Raw genomic sequence first — 22,042 nt, forward strand, 5'->3', positions numbered from 1 at the left:
TTTTAAATCCCCGACTTCAATTAACCCACAGTGAAAATGTCTGACAGACTACAATTAAAGTTCCGAAAACCAAGGACTAACCTTGAAGACCCTACTAGAGAAAAATGCTTATGTAATTGGCCTTAATTAGTTCCGTTTGTGTTTTCCCCTCCTTGGTTTAAGAAGATTAAGATTTTTTTTATTATTGTTTTGACAAACATTCCCGCCAGTGGACACTTTTTTATATGTTCTCTCTGTCGCCAACAACCATCATAATCATATATTAGCAAAACATTCTAGCAAACCAATAGGAAAACATTCATATACACGAGAAATTTCAAGTCTCTACCTGCACGGTTTAGTTTTTTTTGTGGTCACTTCATGGTTAGCATCGAGAGAGAAATTCTGTTTAGTCGCTCAGGGGTTTGAAAAAAAAACAGATTTGCATTAATCAAGCCTTTTGATGTTGGTGCTCCAACCAGCTTCTAAAAAAAACTTGCATTTTGATTCAGTATTAGCAAATTATTAAAAGCAAACACTTCGTACGGACATGAAACAAACAACACAACAGGCAATATGTTGGCTCTCATTCCCAACATACATTGATGAGCATCTTTGAACAATCCATGCAGCAAACCTGCATGGACACATGGGCACAAGCAGTGTTGGGAAAGTTCACTTTCTACATGAACTAGTTCAAAGTTCAGTTCACGAAATTTTTAAATTAACTAGTTCAGTTCATTCTTAAAAATTTTGAACTAAGTTCACAGTTCCAAAAATGAACTAGTTAAGCTCTTTTTTTTCCATATGTTGCTGCAAGCTATTATTTTTCAAAATTGAAAGGCTAGCCGGGTGCTTCAGTTCAATGTGCCGTTTCAGGTTTGCTGTGGATGTGACTGAAGTTCACCATCCTCACCGACCTTGTCATAAAACAAGTTTAAATTATCATACGACGCCTCCATGCTGCTTTGTCGCCTCATGCTGCTGTTGCCTCCATGCTGCTTTTTTTTCGTTACGCATGCGGCGGTGCGACACTGGTGGCTGGTGTTGCCAGATTGGGTGGCTGGTGTTGCCTGTTTACAGTGTGTTTTAGCCGGGTTTTCCCTGGAAGGCTCTATAGAAATCTGGCACCCTATTGAACGAAGTTAAACTGAGAGAGCGTGCCGTTCACAGACACCAGAATGAACGAGTTCACAGTAACGTTCATCAGGCAGTAATACAGTACGTTCAGTTCAAGTTCATGAACTATTGTTCAATAAACGTGTTCAGGCACAACACTGGGCACAAGTCTTGGACAAGTATAGTTCAGACTGGCTTTAATTCCATTTCAAATTTGGTTTCTTTAAGAGCAAAAAGAGCAAGGTAGCTAGCTTATAAATGATGAAGGAAAGAAAGGATAAAAGGGAAGGCAAGTAGACTAATCATTGAGTAGGAGAATATTCAGTGTAGGTGTCAAGGACCATTGGATGGACAGATAATACCACATTTCTTCACTTCTGTGAATTCTGTTTGATTAGGCGTCTGCTCAGGTTAAAGTTGGGTGGCGCTTTGCTAGGACTGTCGTGAGGTCAGCATAATTTGTATGGTGATATAAACGGTAAAAATACTATCTGTCCCATCATAAAAGTTTCATGAAAACTAACCGGAGAGTCCGGGAGATGTCACAGTTCAAACCAAGTTTTAACACACCCACACAGTCCTAAGAAGAGGTCCAATCAGACAAAATAAGAAAAACACCTGTGGGAATGGAACTGGGATGTGTGGGGCCTTTAAATTCAGCCACTTTTGGCGCTTTTCCATTACACGGTACCTGCTCGACTCGACTCACCTCTACTCGCCGCTGTGCGTCCGTTTTCCATAGCGGATTTTAGTACCAAACACAGAACGTCAAAGGTGTGTTGTTGTTACACCCAGAAGACAAATTTTGTTTCAAATGAAGCTGGAGGCAGCAAAAAAAAAAAAAAAAAAAAAAAAAAAAAAAAACAGTGTCGCTTTCACGTTTCACTTTTGGTATTGCCTCAGCTCGCTTGGAACCTCGAGGTGGTACTAAAGAAAAAAAACTGTTGGCAGGTACCAGGTACTTTTTATCGTAATGGAAAACCAAAAAAGGCGAGTCGAGCAGGTACCACGTAAAGGAAAAGCGCCATTTGACACACACACACACACACACACACACACACACACACACACACACACACACACACACACACACACACACACACACACACACACACACACACACACACACACACACACACACACACACACACACACACACACACACACACACACACACACACACACACACACACACACTCTCTGTGTCCCTACCTTATAATTAGGGCTGGGCGATATATCGATATTATATCGATATCATGATATAAGACTAGATATCGTCTTAGATTTTGGATATCGTAATATCGTGATATGACATAAGTGTCTTTTCCTGGTTTTAAAGGCTGCATTACAGTGAAGTACTTTTCTGAACTTACCAGACTGTTCTAGCTGTTTTATTATTAATGATTATTTATCTAAAATCTAAGTGTGAAGATATTTTGCGAGAGCACCAACTGTCAACTCTAAAATATATCGCCGCAATAACGATCGAGGTATTTGGTCAAGAATATCATTTTCTCTATATCACCCAGCCCTATATCAGAAAATATGGGACGTAGAAATAAGCGCTGAAAATGTGTAGAAGAAAAATCTAACAATTTAAAACGTTGGAAAAAACTAAAACAAACCTTATGGAGCTTTGATTTCAAAAAAGGTACTCCTGTTATACAGTATTTATGTTTACATTTTATTGTTATTTGAACAGCTGAGCATTGAACCAGGTGAAGAAACCTGTTTATTATTTATTCATTTGATTTTGCAACTGTTCACTGAAATAGCCGGTTTCTATGAAACTACTTGTGACATGTCATATTTGGCTTTGACTGAACAGTTGCTCTCACTTTGCGGAAAAAATATCGGGATATATATCATATATCGATATTCAGCCAAAATATATCGGGATATGACTTTTGGTCCATATCGCCCAGCCCTACTTATAATACACAATTGCGTTTATGACAGTTAATCCTTTTTAAGAATCTAAAGGACTGGCTCAAGTTGTTAACCTCCATTCAGTGCTTTAGTCTCAGAAGCCGGTTATTGATTGTCTCTATTTCACAGCCCAATCATATTCAGTTAAATCTGAAGTTGTGTTGCTAATTGGTTTGCCGAGTCATTCAAACAGTGGTAGCAGGAATGACATAAACAATAAAATAACCAGCTGAAAAGAGGGTGCCAATCAGCAAAATCAACCTCATTAATAACCACAGGCTGTTTATACATCAAGAGTAACTTTCTGTGCCCTTTTTAATTAAGTGTCTTGTTAGGACTGAGATAGCTACAGCCTTGTTATATGTTGTCGACATGTCAAATGTTCAGATGAAATGCTCCTTGGCCAAGAAAAGACCATTATGTGCTGTCCAAGGGGCCTACCCACAAAAACACATCTAATTACTGAAATCTGGACACATCGCAAAACAAGCTCCTTTAAAACTTGTTTGTTTCACTAGTGTGACAACTGTTCGCATTTTCTGAGCCAATGTGAAGCATGATTTGAGCCGAGACGGGGGGCAGCTTGGCATGGGGCAGCAGCATAGCCAAAAGGAAGTGCTGTGCAGTTAAAACAAAATACTTTAAAATAGGGGGAAAACCCCACACACATATGTACACCAACATACTAATAATATACAATAACAGAAAATAATAACCTCAACAAGACATTGGGTGGGTGCTTACATCTCTCTCCAACAGTATGTTGCTTTAATAATCCTCCTACGGTTGTGGCAGGGACGGATGGAGGAGTCGGAGGGGAGATGGGGTAGATGCAGACAATGTGACTTAGAACAAAGAGAAAGATAAAAGAAGGGATGAAGAAATGTATTGAAGGAAGGAAGCAGAGTCAGTGATTGCAGAGAAGGAAGAAGGGAAATGGTCAAAGAGAAGGGTGGAGGCAGCTCTTTTACCTGCAGTGAGTTCCAGGAAAAAAGGGAGGGAAAAAAGAGAAGAGGAAGGAGGGAAGTAGTGGAGGGTGAAGGGAGAGAAAGAGCAGGCTAATTTTGTTCCAACGTAAGGATACCTCCTCCTGCTGCTGAATACTAGTGACATCAGTTGAATATCAACCGGACTCACTAAAAAGTGGTACTGAGCAACGGTTAGTTTGATATAATCCCTCCTCACGAGTCCAACAGGCAACCCAGTCATGCTCGATAAGGCTGTGAATTGCAATGCGCTACCCTTTGTTAGCTGTTTAGTCAACTGACATTAACGACTTGGTGAGTTTTCTTTAGTGTTCAACTATTTTTAAGTTAGCACTGACCAAAATAAAAATCACATGAATGAACCATACAGTGGGATTAGACGTAGTTGAAACGGTTAAATTACAATAAAGAAACTGGTGTCTGGTGTCATGATTTATCCACTCGTCCTAATTTACCTTTTTTGTACTACTTTCCGTAAGTAGTCCTTGTCCACCTCCAATGAAAAAAATACTTACTTGCAAAAATTAAAACTTGCAAAAATTAAACCAGAAAATATAAACGCCCACACGCTGTCAAAACTTGAAGTGCAGTGATATTTTCAATAAATGTACACTATGTGTTGATAGACTGCACAGCTTGGTAAGAGACATAGGGAGTCAACCATAGGGACCGCCACACTCAAACAATGAGCTAAGAGCTGCAGAGTTAGGTGCTGATTCTCAATGGGATACTAGCAACGCCCTAAGATTTAAGTTTTACATCAACCTACTGTGGAGGGCGTGTTTCTTGTAGTGCATGTGTGAGGAGGGGGGGGCAATTACTACATTGCCAGGTCTGATGCAAATTTCTAGTATGCCGCTGTCCCTAATAATCTCTCTGTGCCATGATACCTCTACTTTGCATTATCGCTCATTTCACAACAAAAGATGAGGGCCAGAGCACATTATTAACATGCTGCTTGCGTGCCATGGTGAACAAAATGCCTAGGGAATAACTAACTGCATTTCTACTCCTCTCCCTCCATACATTTTGTGAATGATACAAGGACAAAGTATGCAAGGACATGGGAAATAGGAGGGTTGGGGTTCAGCCAAGGTTTTATCTGAGGCAGATTCTGCTGTGCGTGCTCGATTACTCCCTTTCTCTATCTTTTTCTCACTCATATTGGTCACATTTGCTGCCACTGACTGTCCTGCAAGTATAGCTCCACACTGGCACCTGTTGATGAAAAGGCAGCATAGCAGACACACACACACACAGACGTGCTTGCTCTCAAATACACATACAATCACGTAACTGCCAATCCTGTCCGTCTTTCCTTTAGAGATCAACTGGAGGAGTAATTCTTATCCGAGGGGCCTATAACCAGGCAATGAGTCAGTGTAAGATGACTCAGGTAAACACACGCACAACACAGAGACTGATATATCCACACATGCAGACCTTGTAACTTAAAACGTGTCCAAGGTGCCTGATTGGAGGTAAAGACAGTGCGTGTTGCTCTGCCGAGTCTTTCTGCACCCAAATCTCAAGCTTTATCTAGGGGTGTAGTAATTAACTGATATGTATCAGAAAGTCAATACTAGTAGTTAGCGATAGGGCTACACGGATACAAAAACACAGATTCAGACCACATTCTGTAAGACATTCATCAAAAACTGGTACAACTGTCAAAAACATTTTCTTCAATATCCTCCTGTGCCTGTAGGGTGTACAAGAGTGTGTGGTGTAACAGTGTGAATGTGCGCAAGTGTGTGTGTGTGTGTCCCTCCCCTCTCCTGCAATTCCCAATTTCCCAATCACATAACTACTTCAGGCTATTCCCTTTCAGAAGGAAAGGGAGCATGGTGCAGAATAATGAAGTGATGATTGAAACATTACTTACAGGAGCTGTGGACGCAGCACGAGTGACAACATCGCAAGTGTGAGCAACTACTTCCCACTGGCCCCTATTTTGACTCCTCCTATTTTAGGGCAATTATTGAAAGCTATTTTATTTGCAAGAAATCATATCTGTCTAGAAGGGTTGGGAACCGAAACCCCGTTCCAAATTAGAAAAAGATTCCAAAATGCAAAGAAAAAAAATGATTCCGGTTCTGCTCATCGGTTCCACCTAAACAACTACCCAATGGCGCTTTTTCTGGACTGGAGGACACTGCGCAAAGCGATGCATTTTATTCAGGCAGTATGGGCGCGATGAATAAGAGCAGCACAAGTCAGCCCTGCGCCATGGAATGCAAGTTTACTACTGTGCTCTGATCGCCAACAGTTCTCTCTCGTCTCTCTCATTCGCTACACACACAGTCACAATTCTCAACCCAGTGGTATGTTGTCGTGAAGACACATTGAATGTTCTTTCGCGTTTTAACTTGTATGTTGTTTATATTGACTGCCATTTCATGTATGAAGTTAGCAAGCCTACCTGTGTCTGTCTCCGTGCAGCGTGCCGAGAGACACGGGCAGAGTAGAGAGAAGTCTCGGACAGAGGAGCAGACCTAGCAACGTCGCTCATGAAGCAAAATTATTAGAATGAAATGTTTTTCGGGCAACTGGTTGATTGTATATGGCCCAACGTAAGTTTGACCCTGTGTCATTCTGGTGAGTTACAGTGCAGAAAATGAAAAAAGAATGAATTGTTAATATGAAGTGTAAAAAAAAATTATATTTTTTTCAAATTCTGTGAATTAAGCACACAATCGGTTTTTACCCACGTCCATTAAAGAATCCGTATCAAGAATGGTTAAGAACTGAAAATACTGGATTTAGGCAGATTACACGGAGCCTGGCATTGCCAGTCTGCAGTATTTTATTGAAAACGGCATCTTTGGGGACCGTCCAAAACATTACCCAGTGTGCCACTGCACATTGTCATTATTGATGTGGCAATAAACATTATTTTGGAGGCATGTTGTTTTTAGCCAATAAAAGTTCAAATCGATCAACCAATTTATCTAAATGTGCATCCCAACGTCTAAATATAGGGTAGTTACACACTCGTTGCCTCCCATCATTTATCATAGTTTGGCTCTGGATCTTTCGTAGAATATTAATGCTCCAAGAGTAAGTTCATAAGATTGTTTCAGAGTCCAAATTCATACAGTAAACACTGTTGTTCTATCTTCTTCCCACATCAGCACAGAACACAAGCAATTAGTTGCAACAGGGCAGACACGAGAGAGCGAAAGAAAGAAAGAAAGGTCTGGTTGTCAGTTGTGTGCGTTGGTTGACAATGGCTGACAAGGCTGTAGTACAAAATGACCAAATGTACAGACATAAAATCCATTTTTAATGCTTAAACTTATATGAAACCCACTTTGTAAGCCAAGACAGGAGCATTCAGTAGTCTACAGAGTTGTCTACTTTGTGCTGAATTGTTCCTTGATTCAAAATCATTTCAACGACAAACGGCACACACAACATGAATGACTCCCAACACTTTGGTGTCAGAGTGACAGATTAACCTGAAGTCTGTCGCTTTTTGCAACTGAATGAAAAGCCCGAGTTGAGCGGAATCCTGTTGTAGTTCTGTAAATTTTCCCAGCTGCTCACCGAAGCCCTTGTTAGCTTAAAGGGAGTGACAGATGGAAAATCCAGCGCATCAAAAGTCAACAACACAAAAAGCCATGACACTCACCCGCACAGATACACACTCGCAGAGTGAGCACTGACACTAACGACCTGCAGCCACCCTTACATTTTTGACAGTTGCTCGTTAGCAGTGGAGGCCTGTTAAAGCAGGATTTTTTTTCCCTTTCCCCCCCGTTTCCCGCATCTGCTCACCTTCCCATCTTTCAGTCTGGCTTGTGGCAGATTTTGTTCTGCTAACAAGGAGCGGGTAACAGCAAGGCTTGATAGGGGAAGGGCTGAGGTCGGAGGACATGGCATCCTTTGATATGAAAGCTGACGGGAGGCGGGAGGGGAAAAGAAATACGTAGGTGTACGGATAAAGACCAAATCAAATCCTGTGCACGTTTGCACCACCCACCTGTAACCCAAACAATGGAGCCATTCCATCCCTGCACCACTGCCCTCACACATCAACCCTGGCACTGACAGTGTAGGACACCCAGCACCTAGTTAGCCTAGTTAAAAGTCGGCATTGTCCTTAACGTCGTGCCTGGGGACATCTTACGCACACACAGACATCCAGTGAGTTATTGATTTGATAGTACCCTGGCTCCTGTCCTGATAGTCCGTTATGTCTTTATTAGGGATGGGCATCGCTAGTATTTTATCGATGGTACTCTTATCGATACTCCCAATCGGTTCAGTTCTTTATTGATACTCGTATCCGTTCTTTTTCATTACTAATAGCCTAATTGCTTAAAAAAAAAAAATTATTCAGAACAGGATTAGAATGTATTTATATTTTAAATAATAAAATGTGGTTTCTAAAGTAGCAACAGTAAAGTCCAAAACAGCAAAGTCATTATACAACTCAATAATATCTCACTAGAAACTCATCTAAAATGGCAATAAAAGAAGCAATATTCTTGACATCAAAATGCTGAGTGAAGTTTAGAAAGAATAAATGACAGACTATCAGTCCTCGGCCCACGTTCCTCTGCTGATGTGACTCACTGCAGGTTAACACATGCTGCAGGTACCGCTGGTAGAGAGGGGAGGGGCTGGTTTGTCTCAGCCAGCAGCTAAGCTTACAAGAATTTGCCAAATTTTAAGATACAGGGCAAACTAAGCCAAACATTTACCCATATTCTTTACTGGGCGTTCCGCTGCCATTCAAGTCAATGTTTGATATTCCACAGCCCACGTCACGGCGCGTCCCACAAGCGTGCGTGACGCGGCTCTCCGCTCCGCTAAAGATATGCACTAGCTCTATTTTCACACGAGCCGCGGGGTGTTCAGGCAGCCGGACAGGAAGTGAAACAGAAAAAGCAGCCAGTCAATTTACATAAATACAACCAGTAATATTGTTTATATCTCCCCTACAACACCACTGACAACGAGAGATTCATCTTGGAGGTGGAAAAACATAAGAGACACCACAAATCCTTTTTAATAGGACATCGTCAGAAAAGACAAGGCTTAGAGATTAGAGCTGTCAATCTTCTATAATACCAGTCCAATTTCATTTTTTTATATTCGAATAATATTCAAATATTCAATGCTCAAATGCAGCCTGTTATTAATATGTACTACACTACTCACTACACTATAAGCATATGGTTGTTGTTACATATTCTGTCCACTAGAGGGACTTCCAACATTAGCCTGGCCTTGAAGGAGACCTACGTCATGGCACATTGCACGCAACTTTGTTTACATTCATTTCCCACCATGAGTCGAGCACAACACACACACACACACACACACACACACACACACACACACACACACACACACACACACACACACACACACACACACACACACACACACACACACACACACACACACACACACACACACACACACACACACACACACACACACACACACACACACACACACACACACACACACACACACACGTTTTATTACTCGGTGAGGACTCATGACATAGCGAATGACCATGGGGACCCTTTCTAAAACTACTATTTCTAAATGAGCTAGAGACATAGTTTCAACTCCAAAATTTCTTTTTTGTTTCTGGGATCCTGAAAATCACTTAAAATGTTAGGATTTCACAAATAAAGGTCAAACCTGACTTTCACCAACCCTATGGGGACACATGGCAAATTCTTTTAATATTTATAATATTTATACCCCCATTCCATTGAAATACTCCTCCTTCTATTATATACATTTTTTTTTCAGCTATAAAGACCTCATATTTACTTTTATCACTCGTTGTTGTATATTACAGGTGAAATAATTAAAGTAGCCACCAGGTGGCGCTTCCATGGTTTTTGTTTTTTATGTTTTGATGCTCCTCTTGCCTGTCTTAAGTTTGTTTTGGCCATTTAATGTCACAAATGTTTTCTGATTCTGCAAGGGTGGACAAGCTGGTTTAAAGAGAGTAGCTCTGCTCCGCAAACAGACCTGCTATGCCCTATCCTCCACGCAAACTCCAGACTACTGACATCACAATAAAACCGCTGATCATATTTAGACCCTATATACCCTCATTGATAAACATATAAAAAATATATATACATTTTTTTTATTTACTTTCAAAAAGCTTTAGTGTATATTTGACACAAGACTGTTCTACAAAGCTACTGAAAGTAATGTAAAGGGCATTTTAATGACTTTTTAATGAACACAGGACTTTGTATGCTGTACGAAAATGTAAAAACAAAATGCCAATTAGAATTTGGCTAAAACTCATTTGAGTTGTGTGTTTGAACCAAGTGCACTCCATACCAGCGAGGTGGGGGTCCGGTCCACTTACAAAACAAGAATTGAATCAATAATATAACACACTATCTTGCATGCAGAGTTCTGTAAGCTTCTCCTACATGTCGAGAGGAAAACTAAATATAATGCAAAGAGGCTGAATTAGGCCAGTTTATCAGAATTTAAAACCAAAAATAAGCAATTAAATTTTGGACACATCTAAACATAGTGACCCCCCTCTCATATTATCAAGTGCCAAGAGATGAACAAAAATGGACACCCGCTTACCCAGCTGAGTTCACAAACCTGTTCCACCAAAGCATCAGGAACATAACCAACAACTCAACTAGATTACACCACAGCTTAAACAAAACTACATCATCTATTTTCCAATAGATGATGTAGTTTTGTTTAAAAACTACATGTTTTGTTGCTCTAAATCAACCGGACACCATAGCAGATTATTTGAGCATGGTTACGGATCGGCACAGTACAGACTGAGTGCGCACAGCCTTGCCATTGAAAACAGGTGACAAAGGAAAACCTGGCTCCCTGTAGAGCAAAGGCTCTCCACTGATTTCACCCTTAGTGAGCCTAAAACAGAGCCAAACTTCCTCACTTAACATGTCAAATATATAAACATTTGGAAAATATATTTCCAAAGAATATATATAAGAACCAAAAGGTTTTCTATAGCTCTCAGATTAAATTAAATTACCAGTCCTACTAGGAGAAGACACTAAGAGCTGTGAGCAGGCAGCAGTCTGTGTTGCTTCCATAAATGGAGGGACAGTGAGTGACAGCAGTCGCCTGCACCTTGTACTTGTTTTGTTAATTTTTCTTTGTTTCCTGTCAGTATTGTTCCAACCAACCTTTGACTTGTAGTACTTTATATATTCTAGTTCATTCAGGAAATGCCACAGAAGCAATGGTGTTTACATTGCAGATTAACTTTATTATCACAACTCATCCATATACAAATTCATTTGTCCTGGCTCTTTGCTTCCTTCTCCTTCACCTCTTTCTCTTACTTCCTACAAACCTGTCTGTCTCTGCCGACCTCGATTTCTCTCTACAAACCTTTCTCTCTCTCTCTGTACGTGTTTCTCTCTCTTTACCTCGGTTTCTTATTTAAAAAAATGTTCAGGAAAACTTTCTCTTTCTACACACCCATCTATCTCTCCCTACATAGTCTCTCTCTCTAATATACATACCTGTCTCACTCTCTAATCTACATACCTGTCTCACTATTTAATCTACATACCGGTCTCTCTCTACATACCTGTCTCTCTCCTTTCTACATACCTGTCTCTCTCTACATACCTGTCTCTCTCTACCTACATACCTGTCTCTCTCATTTCCTACATACCTGTCTATCTCTACATACATACCTGTCTCTCTCTCCCTGCAAACCTGTCTCTCTCTAAAAACCTTTCACTCTCTCTACAACCTGTGTCTCTCTCTAACTCCATTTCTCGAACCACCCATGACCCACTACCACAATGTTCTTTAGGATAAAAATTTAAATTACATCACTCAATGAAATAATAGTCAGAGCATGTTGACATATTAAATTTGAAAACAAAAGAGCTATAACAATCTTAATAAAATGTCTTTGCATGCTCAGATATGAGCTGAATTGAAGTTAGCGCTGTACCTAGTTGTGGGATTGTAGAAGAACTTAGATGGCAAAAAAGAATTATGTTCAGTGATTACAATTTAGATTTCCATTAGTTATTTTCTAGACGCTTTAAAGTGTCAATGCGGTTCTTCACATAGAACTTAACTGCCTTCCAGCTCTTTCCCCTAAGCACCTCTGAGGATCCCTTGATAGATGCTTCACACTGGGCTTTGCCAGGAACCCTGCCAGAGTTGATGTTGTCCATGAGATTGCTCTCCACAGCCTGGACCTCCTCTGTGCTCCACTTCTTTCTCGCCATTTTTGATGAACCTTAGACAAAGAAGTAAGGCCAATCAATGTAAAATTGCTTGCAGAGTTTAAAGATTAAAAATCTAAAATGATGGGTGTCTGGACAGTAGTAACTAGGTGGTTTCTATTGTCGTGCTAATAATAATAATAATAATAAGTAATTTAGACTGAAAAAAACTGTAAAAGTGTGGTTGTTACAAGGGGACTACATGGCAACTAGATGGTTGCTAGATGTTACCTCATAACCACCTAGGGCTGCACAATAGAGACACAGCACATCGCGTCTTACTCCCACCAGAGAGGAAAACATCTTTCCGCTCTACATCGACTTGTATTGGATGAAGGTGCCTCATCTTCAATTTTGTCTGCTGGCAAACCGAAACAGTCCTAAAAGCTGCTGTGTGGTGATATTTATTACCAACAATGTATAGAACCCAGAACCTAAGTTTTCATAAGTTGTGGAACCGAAAAACTGAGCTTTTATGATGACAAAAGTGGATATATACGTGAGGAATCAGCAGAGAGAATGGTTAGACTGTGGGATTCTGACACTAAGCTAACAATATGCCCAATGTTACGTTTGCAGCAAGCATTTTATTAACAAGTCAAATATCCAAATGTCAGTTTTAGACTAACTACAGTCTGTAAGGTAAGCTAACACAGGTAATGTTGGACATAACTTTAGTTTAGTGTCAGGATTCCAGTCTTCCCATTCTTCCTGCTGATTACTCATGTTTCTGTTGTTTGCTAGCAGACGGAATAAAGAGGAGAAAACCTTGACACAATACAAGTAAACGGAGGGCAGAGAGCTGTTTCCCCCCTGGTGGGGGCGGGACTTAAATACGCTTCGTCTCTATACGGAGAGAAAAAAAAAATAAATGCTTTTCTTTTTGTCACAATATACATTTTTACTTAAATTTAAAATTCATGATGATGTAATATTTTGTTGGGGTCTTTTTTCCTATATCTGAAAAACATGATTTGTAGGCCAGGGTATCTCTGTTTCTTCAATCTACATATTGCACTTGGCCATATTGTGATTTTGATAATATTTTTGATTAATTTTTCAGCCCCATAAGTCCCTAACAACTACTTAGCAAAAACCAAGCAATGCTCTACCAACCACCTGGTTGGTACTGCACTTCCTTTTTTAGCCTTGATCTGGCTGCAAGTAAGTACCAGTTTCATTTACTTACTGACAAAATCAGCTTTATATCACATAGGACTACTTAAATAACATGAGACATTTGTACATAGCTGACCAGATCCCTTTTAGTTAAGCTCACATGCAAATTCACAATTACTTTTATGGCTTTGTAAATCATTGTCCAAAACCAATTTTTACGTTAATCTTGATTGCTATACCTATGTGAGTACTGACGAAAAATAAAAAACGAGCCAAATCAGTGCTAGCAACACAGAGCTGCTGCAGCTAATGCCCAGAGCTCCCACTGAGCTAAAACGGCAGTTTTGGGGGCATAAGATAAAGTGTGTGAGAGTGCCTTTGTGTCTCTTAACAGACACAAAATGCAATTAAAATGTCTGTACAACATGAACAGGGCCCGGACATGACAACTAGATGCATTTGTGTTCAGCCCAGCCTCTGTAATAATCATCACAAAGCAGTTCCCTGTGTATTTGTAGCATTTATATCCATTTTGTGTGTGATCCATCTAGCGTTGGTGAGTAGAAGTCTTGTCTGTGTTGATTGTTGTGGTTTCCTTAGCCGGGCTAGCAGGCCCGGCCCATGCTCCAACTTCTGCTTCCTGCCTGCCCTCCTGGCTTACCGTGGCCGACAACAATCCAGTGGCGCCCGCTGGTCTGGTGGAGGTCTTCCAGAAGACCATTCAAGCCTTTGCTGTGAAAATTTTTATTTTATTTCCCCCTCAAAAATAGGTAATTGAGCACTGTAGTGGTTATGACCATATTAATGACTATGTTACTACATGGAAACGGGCCAAATGATGCCTGTTTCTTGTACAGTAATAGCCTTACTGAAGGCTAGCTCTAGCTCCATAGTTACATTACTCCAAGCTTCTTCCTTTGTGAACACCTCCGCTCTTCACTCTTCACACACGACGCTCCTCCAACCTGCACACTGTTTACCTTTTCCTGCTACAACTGAATTCAAACGGGACTTTAGCACGAGACTACAGCTAAGCCGTCTGTAACACTATTTTACTGTACAAGGCAAACATAATTTGGTCCGTTTCCATGTAGTTACATAGTCACTAATATGGTCATAATCACTACAGTACATTTACAGTAATACTACTACATTTCTGAGGTGGGAAATAAAAATTTTTGCAGCGAAGGCTTGAATGGTCTTCTGGAGGACATCCACCAGACCAGCGGGCGCTCGTTGGATTGTTGTCGGCCGCGGTAAGCCAGGAGGGCGGGAAGGAAGCAGAAGCAGGGACGCCGGACGGGCCTGCTAGCCCGGCTAAGGAAACCACAACAATCAACACTGGCAAGACTCCTACTCACCAACGCACACAAAAATGGATATATATGCTACAAATACACACAGAACTGCTGTGTGATGATTATTACCAAATAATTATATTAATAATATTCCTGGCTGAACACACTCACTCATCCCAGACGCTAGCTAGCAGCTAAGAGGATAGGTGAATTTAAACAATGGCTAAGTTGCTTAACGCATCTTGTTGTCATGTAAGGGCCCTGTTCATGTTGTACAGATGTTTTAATTGCATTTTGTGTCTGTTAAGAGGCACAAAGGCACTCTTTATCTTATGCCCCAAAACTGCCGTTTTAGCTGAGTGGGAGCTCTGGGCGTTAGCTGTATTAGCTCCGTGCTGCTAGCACCGAATCGGCTCATATTTTGTTGCTATCGACGGTACTCACATACAGTAGGTATAGCAAGATTAATGTAAAAATTGCCAGGAGTTCTCCTTTAATACTATTGATTACAGAAAAATGCCATATCATTAAAGACCAAATTTAAGTACCGGAGGAGTAGGCCAAATCCCATCAGTGGTAGTCAGCCAAATTTGTATATTTTCTGAAAATGGCTCAGAAAAGTATTGGTCTAGAGTTTAAGATGTTGGGTCTTAAAGTTCAATGAGGCTGTGATTAACCTAGAGTTTTAAACAAGCGCAAATTTACAATAGCTGCGACCACTTAGTGCTGTGGAACCGGTACCAGGTCCGTCGGACTTAACAGGTTAAAACCAAGACAATTTCCCCCACTACTGTTATTGTCAGACCAAGTTGTGCATTGGATTGTATGTGAACTTACAAATACACTTTCTGCTCGCTTGAGTTCAGGAACACTTATGTCCTCCTTTTCAGGGACGGAACTTAGTTCAAGGATCACTGTAGAGTCAGAAGAGCTCTGGTCCATTTCCTGGGGATCAAATACAAAAATTATTGTTTGTTAGATAAACTAAATGTATGCCATTTACTTATTGATAATTTTTCTGTTAAAACTAATTGATTTTAGAATTCCTCTCCCACTACATTCCATATTAGTATTACTATGCACCACATCTAACGTACCTAGTATAACCTGCCAAACTGACTGACTCTACTCAACCTTTTGGTGACCTTTTAAAAGCTGTAATCTTTGACACTGATGATGATGATGGATAAAGCCTAACAAACATTTTTTTCCAGATTAACCTAATGATGAAAATGTGACATATTATGGTGGGATTCATGTAGGCTTATTATTACTTGAGATTATGTACAACTCTGTGATTTTATAAAACAAAATCTATAATACAATGACTTACACAAAGCAAAACCTTACTTGGAAAAAATATGAAACCTACAACTCAGGCTAAATACTGGATCATCCTGCAATGGCCCACTTAAGCCAGTTATGATGCCATGTTGTTCAATAAAAACATGATGCAGAGAGAGGAAGGGATTGCTAGGTGTGTTTGCTTAAAAAGTAGGAAGTTTACATTGGCATGACAGAAAGGTAAGCTATGTTTGATTTGTGTTGCAGGCTAGTTAACTTACGGCGTGAGTTTAAGCAGCAGCCATAATGAACCGATAACATGTATGAGGGCCTATGGCAAGAATGCTGTGACTGAATGATTACAGTTGCTAAGTATAATAAAACATAATGCTAATGTTACTAGCTGCAGCTCTTCTTATGGTGCTGTTCGAGGTTTCTTCCTAAGAGGGAGTTTTTCCTCGCCACTGTCGAACTGCTTGCTCTTTCGGGAATTGTTGGGGCTTTGTAAATTATAGAGTGTGGTCTAGATCTAATCTGTAAAGTGTCTCGAGATAACTCTTGTTATGATTTGATACTATAAATAAAATTGAATTGAATTATGATGCTGCTGAACTTTTCTCATAAACTTGTAGCTGATGATCACATTATTATTGAGGGTGCAGTTATAGGCAGTCATTACAGGTAGCTGTTGGACTGTTTACATTTTCCACTTTAAAAATACATACACAGGGAAAACAACATTTAAACAAATAGCTAATATTTCTGCCTTGCCGCAGTAATTTATAACTATGAAGGTAAATATGGTGCAAAACATGAGAGAAAATGGTCCACCTATTGAAAAATATTCACACAAAGAATTTCACAAATGTGTAGATTGATTTTTACAGATACAATGATAGCTGCAAACTTGTAATGCAACATTTACCCATCATTATTTAATATAAATAATAATAATATATAAAAATCAGTAAATGTTGCATTACAAATTTGCTACTGTCATTGTATCTATGGTAAAATAAATCTACACATTTGTGAATTAGTGTTATTACATTCAGATCACGGTTTTGAGAATGTTTTCTATGAGTGACGATCTCAATTTCCAAGTTCAGATTTTTTTATGTTCTCTGGAAGCTGGTCCAAAGATCGACACCATAGTGGTTAAAAGCTGCTTCCCCCTGTTTTGTTGTGACAGTAGGTTTCAGTAGTAGTTGCTTATGTTTTAATCTAAGGTGTCTTGGTTGAGAATGTTGTTGGAATATGTCATGCAGGTAGTTCCCATGGAAGGTCCCATCCCCTTTAGTGTCTTAAAACTAACAGAAGAGCCTTAGAATCAATTCTGTATTAAATTGGGAGCCAGTGTAAGGACTTTAAGACTGGCGTAATATGATCTGTTCTTTTTGTTTTAGTAAGGATCCTGGCTGCACTATTCTGTACCATTTGGAGAGGTTTTAAAGTCTTTTTAGGGAGTCCAGCACATTGCAATAATCAATCCCACTAGAAATGAAAGTATGTATGATTTTTTCAAGATCCTCCTTTGAAATATATTCTTTTAGTTTATTGATATTTTTAAAATGAAGGTATAATGATTTTATGACTGTTTTAATGTGACTGCTAAAATTTAAGGATACCAAGGTTGTTTTTTTTTACCACTTTCTTTGCTATTAAGCCCTTCCTTTAAAGCAAGGTAGAAAGTTTGCATCTTTCCTCCTCATTTCCAAAAACTACCATCTCAGTTTTATTTTTGTTAAGCTGGAGGAAGTTCTGTGACATCAAGTATCTATTTCTTTAAGGCACTGTCAGAGAGTGTTAATGGGGTTATAGTCATTAGTAAAGATATGACAGGAGATAAATGTTTACAACAGAACTTAAATAGATCAAATTGAAACGTTATAGAGCATCAGGGTAATCTCATTTGGTAAACTATAAGATGGCAGCCATAGAATGTTGAGGATGTTTCATACATTGCATTGTTTGATGTGTGACAGTGCATGACAGGGTTTTCCTGAGATTTCAGAGCGCTTAGGTGCAATGACATCACACATTCATTTGCATATTGGTGATGTCATTAAACAGTTATTTTTGCAAAAGCTTAGCCGAGTTGTTGTTGGTTGCAGCTAGGAAAGATCATTAGAAGCAAAACTTGGAGGAGCTTGTCACTAAAATGAGAATAGCTTGTCCACCTTAAAGGTCAGCCCACGGTTGGTGAGTGAACCTTAGCTAAAGTTGTCGCTAGCTCTGTGCCGGGCTGGCTAACCGTTTCACTTTAAACCAGCAGGTAGCAAGCAGGACACGGGAACTTGGCTTTGGTCTTGAGGAGTTATAGCAATTACCAACAGATATACTGTACACAGACTAAAATTCTACATTCACATCTATTATGCAAATGATTATTAACTTTATACTCACAGACAAACACAAGTCCCTATCTTTTTCACCTCTCTTTTTCCACCACACACTATCTAATGTGTGGGCTGTACCCCTGGGGCTGCGTGTGCAACATGCATGTGTGTGGTTGTGACACTGTTTGTGTCCATCATACAGCACGTGTCCAGAAGACAACAAGCAGGAGCCCCTCCTGTTCATCGGCTTCTATACAGTCTATGTTTGCAGTCCAGATGATGTCCAAATTGTTTTTTTTATGTTTATACGCTTTGGCGCTGCCCCTAAGCTCTATAATGGCAGAGATAACCCGCATGAGACTCAGAAAGTTGGATTTATCAACAAAAATGCAGGTGGAATACTGTACAAATCGAGCCTTTGCCATGCAACACATCAACTTTCTGAGTCTCATGCACCAAACCAACACTGATTTACATGACAATATTTCCAAACAAACATTCTATAGCAGACATTTAATGTGTAGCAGCAAAATAACCAAAAAGAGATCATTAAGTCAAATTCATATTACGAGTTGTCCTAATTATCACTTTACTGACCTGAAGAATTGAAAGGGCTGTCACAGTGACCATGAATGGTTGTCAAATCTTCTTCCTGCAAGTCATATCATATATCATATTAGTCACACATTTTAGCTGCATTTCTCAGTTTATTAACAGTAGATTAGGCAGTACGTGTCACATGCACCATCAGAGGTAGTATAACACTGTATGTCCATATTTTTCGATAAATTAATATGAACAAAAATTTATATTTTCAATTGGGTCTGATGAAATAATGAAAACTTTGAGTCTAAAGGGGCTTTCAACATTATACATCTTTCTTAAGCCATACTAATGCTCAATGTGTAATAAATAAATGTGCAGATTACAATACAAGCTTATAAACCAAATAACACCACAAAACTTTCAAATATTAGTCAGAAAACCTGATAGGATGTTTTTTATATGGGAAAAGTACAATATATTTATCTCTGGAGAAAATAGTTCCCCAGCCACCTCTCCTTCTGTAGTCACCACTCCCTCTCCTCAACACCCCCCCCCCCCCCCCCCCACACACAGCACTATCTGATTCTGACTACAAGACACATGTTGCAGCACACTTCATTTCAGCTCAGTATCAGTGCATTTAACATTACTGCAGCCATCTCTCTTGATTTATACTTTTGTTTAACCCCCCCACCCACACATACACACGTATGGTAAAAGTTGCAAAATGGCGACAGGTCACGGCATGTGCACGTTACTAAATGGCTGACCTGGTCCTGACAACAACACCTGCTACTGTCCTAAACTAAGGTTTCCATTTGACACGGCACGGCACAATTTACTGTAAACTAAGATGGTGTTGGTTTATAAACTGTAATGTTAGCTGCCATTAAACTAGCTAGCATTAACTTATTTGGCTGACAAGATATAAGTTAGCCTTCTAACATTTTACTTTCAAATTAATCTATAAGAGTTGCTTTACATGTGATAACAGTACAAATCTATTTTAAACAGAATTGTAAAGCGGTTTAAATGGCAGTAAAATCAATTTTAGACTCACCATCTCCTGATCCATGACTCCAGCCTGCTCTCGTCCATGCAGTGAAGATCTGGCCAGAGTTCACAGCTTACGTGAGGGGGGGCTGGACACCATGGGGACTCCGGCACACACACTTGCCACATGGCGGAGTGGGGGATGGGCGTGGTCGGGATGGGGACTTGAACATGACATACGTGTGTAACAGTGTTTTCTTTTAAGCGGCGTCAGTAGCTCAATTTGAGACCCAATCGAAACCAAAGCGAACCCTGAAATCTTTCAGCATATAAGCAGACGAAGGCTTTTGACTTAACTTGAAATAAAAATAATTATTTTTAATTTATTATTAGTTAGTTTTTTCCTCAAAATTAAGCCAATGACAAGTGTACATACTAAATGGATACATTTTTTCCTCATTAGCAAAAATTAATAATTATAATAAATATTCATAACATTCATCAAAATATCTGTATATGCTTGTGCATGTCAGCGTGCTCTTATCTGTTCAGTTGATATTTGAGTTCACACCATGTCAAACTCACCTAATGTAAGGGAGGGCCTGGACACGCGGGGACCCTAAACACACCTCATGTTCGCCACATGGTAAAGGCATGGCCAGAGTGGGGGATGGGCGTGGTCAGGATGGGGACTTGAACATGACAGATTGTGTGTAACAGTGTTTTTCTTTTAAATGTGGTAACATTAGCTCAATTTAAGACTACAATTTAAACCATACGCTACAAACCCTGAAAGTTTTTAGCATATAAACGAACAAATATTTGCCATTATTTGAAATTAATTTCTTCATTATAATTGGGTTGTTTTTATACTAAATTAATACATTTTTCTCCCCATCAATACAAAATTAATTAATAATAATTGTTATACATATTTTTATCTTGCATGTTCATAACATTTATCAAAATATATTTCATATATTGTAGTTCTGATTCTCAACTTTATAACGCCCAGCTCCTCTCTTCAATCTCTCTCTAACTCGCTCCACCACAAACCCTGGTTGCAGCGCTCGTTGAGCCACCGTCTAAAACTGCCATTTCCACCAGCTGACAGTTTGTAACAGAAATAAATGCATTATGGATCATTTTATTTCTATAGTTTGTAAGCTCACTTGACCAGCTGACTTCTGTTGAAGCGGAAGGCGTCTCTAACGTTTTAAAACCAGCCTCTGGAGTCTTGACCAGCTGGTCGCAGCAACACCATTAGCTGGTTTGTAGACTGCTGAAACTGCAATGTTCTAAAACAGTAGTGTCTAAATACGCCAATCTTTGGTCTAAACTCTTCTATAATATATTAGAAACTTCCAATTTGATAAAGTCAGTGTTTATTAGACCACAAATGAGACAATTATTAGAACAACACAGAATCTCTCACTTGTTACTCAAAATTGTCATGAAAATATGAAATACCATAAATATGTTAAAATACACTGAAAGGGGGCCTTTAAGATGTCGTGTTTGATTTAGAATTTGAGTGAAAAAAAAAATGTAATTGTGCTGAGAGCAAGCGAGCAATTCGGCAATTCTGAGAGGTGCATGATGCCAGGGGTAGAGCAGCCCCTGGTTAGTGACACTGCTCTCAATGGATTGGCCGGCGCGGGCTTTTATGTGTAGGCAGCTTTAAGCCCGTCTGGACCATAGAAATTATAGGGTTTTGGTATTGTTATTAATACATGAGCTTAAAGTTTTAAGAATTGTATTCATAGTTCCCTTTAGGCCTTACAGCTTTTTTTAAAGTTAATTACAAAAGTAACAATATATTCATCATCGTTAGCTTATATATATTATCTATATGTAAATGAAATGTAGGGATAAGATACTATATTATCTATATGTAAATGAAATGTAGGGATAAGATGCAGATCTGAAGCAACATCAAGTATCCATGGTGAGAAAAAAAGGGAGAATGGATGGCAAGCAATAAAAGCTGAACTGCACCAAACCTTCAAATGAGCTTGAATATCAGGTATGATAGTCCAGCAATGAGGTGGCATAACTAAAATATCAAAACCATATTATAAAAAAGGTTGCTCAAATCAAACAAACTGATTTGTTCTGGTTCTTAATAGTGATATAATAACAACCACATACAAAAGCTATAATTAGAATTCCTTTGAACAACAAGTATCCTCCAAGTTTGAGATACATTACAC

At 39.4% G+C, this 22,042-nt stretch overlaps 1 protein-coding gene and 1 long non-coding RNA gene across 2 annotated transcripts in view; both read right to left on the reverse strand.

Moving 5' to 3' along the window:
* LOC114556662 (eukaryotic translation initiation factor 3 subunit H) overlaps positions 1-22,042 on the reverse strand; it is a 95,949-nt gene that overhangs the window by 40,273 nt on the left and 33,634 nt on the right. The gene's annotated exons all lie outside the window — the stretch shown is intronic.
* Positions 11,723-18,959, reverse strand: LOC114556663 (uncharacterized). The gene is made up of 3 exons (XR_003692725.1): positions 18,888-18,959; positions 15,505-15,612; positions 11,723-12,264 (listed from the first exon to the last, which is right to left on the reverse strand). It is a non-coding gene; the product is annotated as an uncharacterized LOC114556663 (long non-coding RNA).

The sequence above is a fragment of the Perca flavescens genome, chromosome 6 (assembly GCF_004354835.1).
Source record: "Perca flavescens isolate YP-PL-M2 chromosome 6, PFLA_1.0, whole genome shotgun sequence".
NCBI lineage: Eukaryota > Metazoa > Chordata > Actinopteri > Perciformes > Percidae > Perca > Perca flavescens.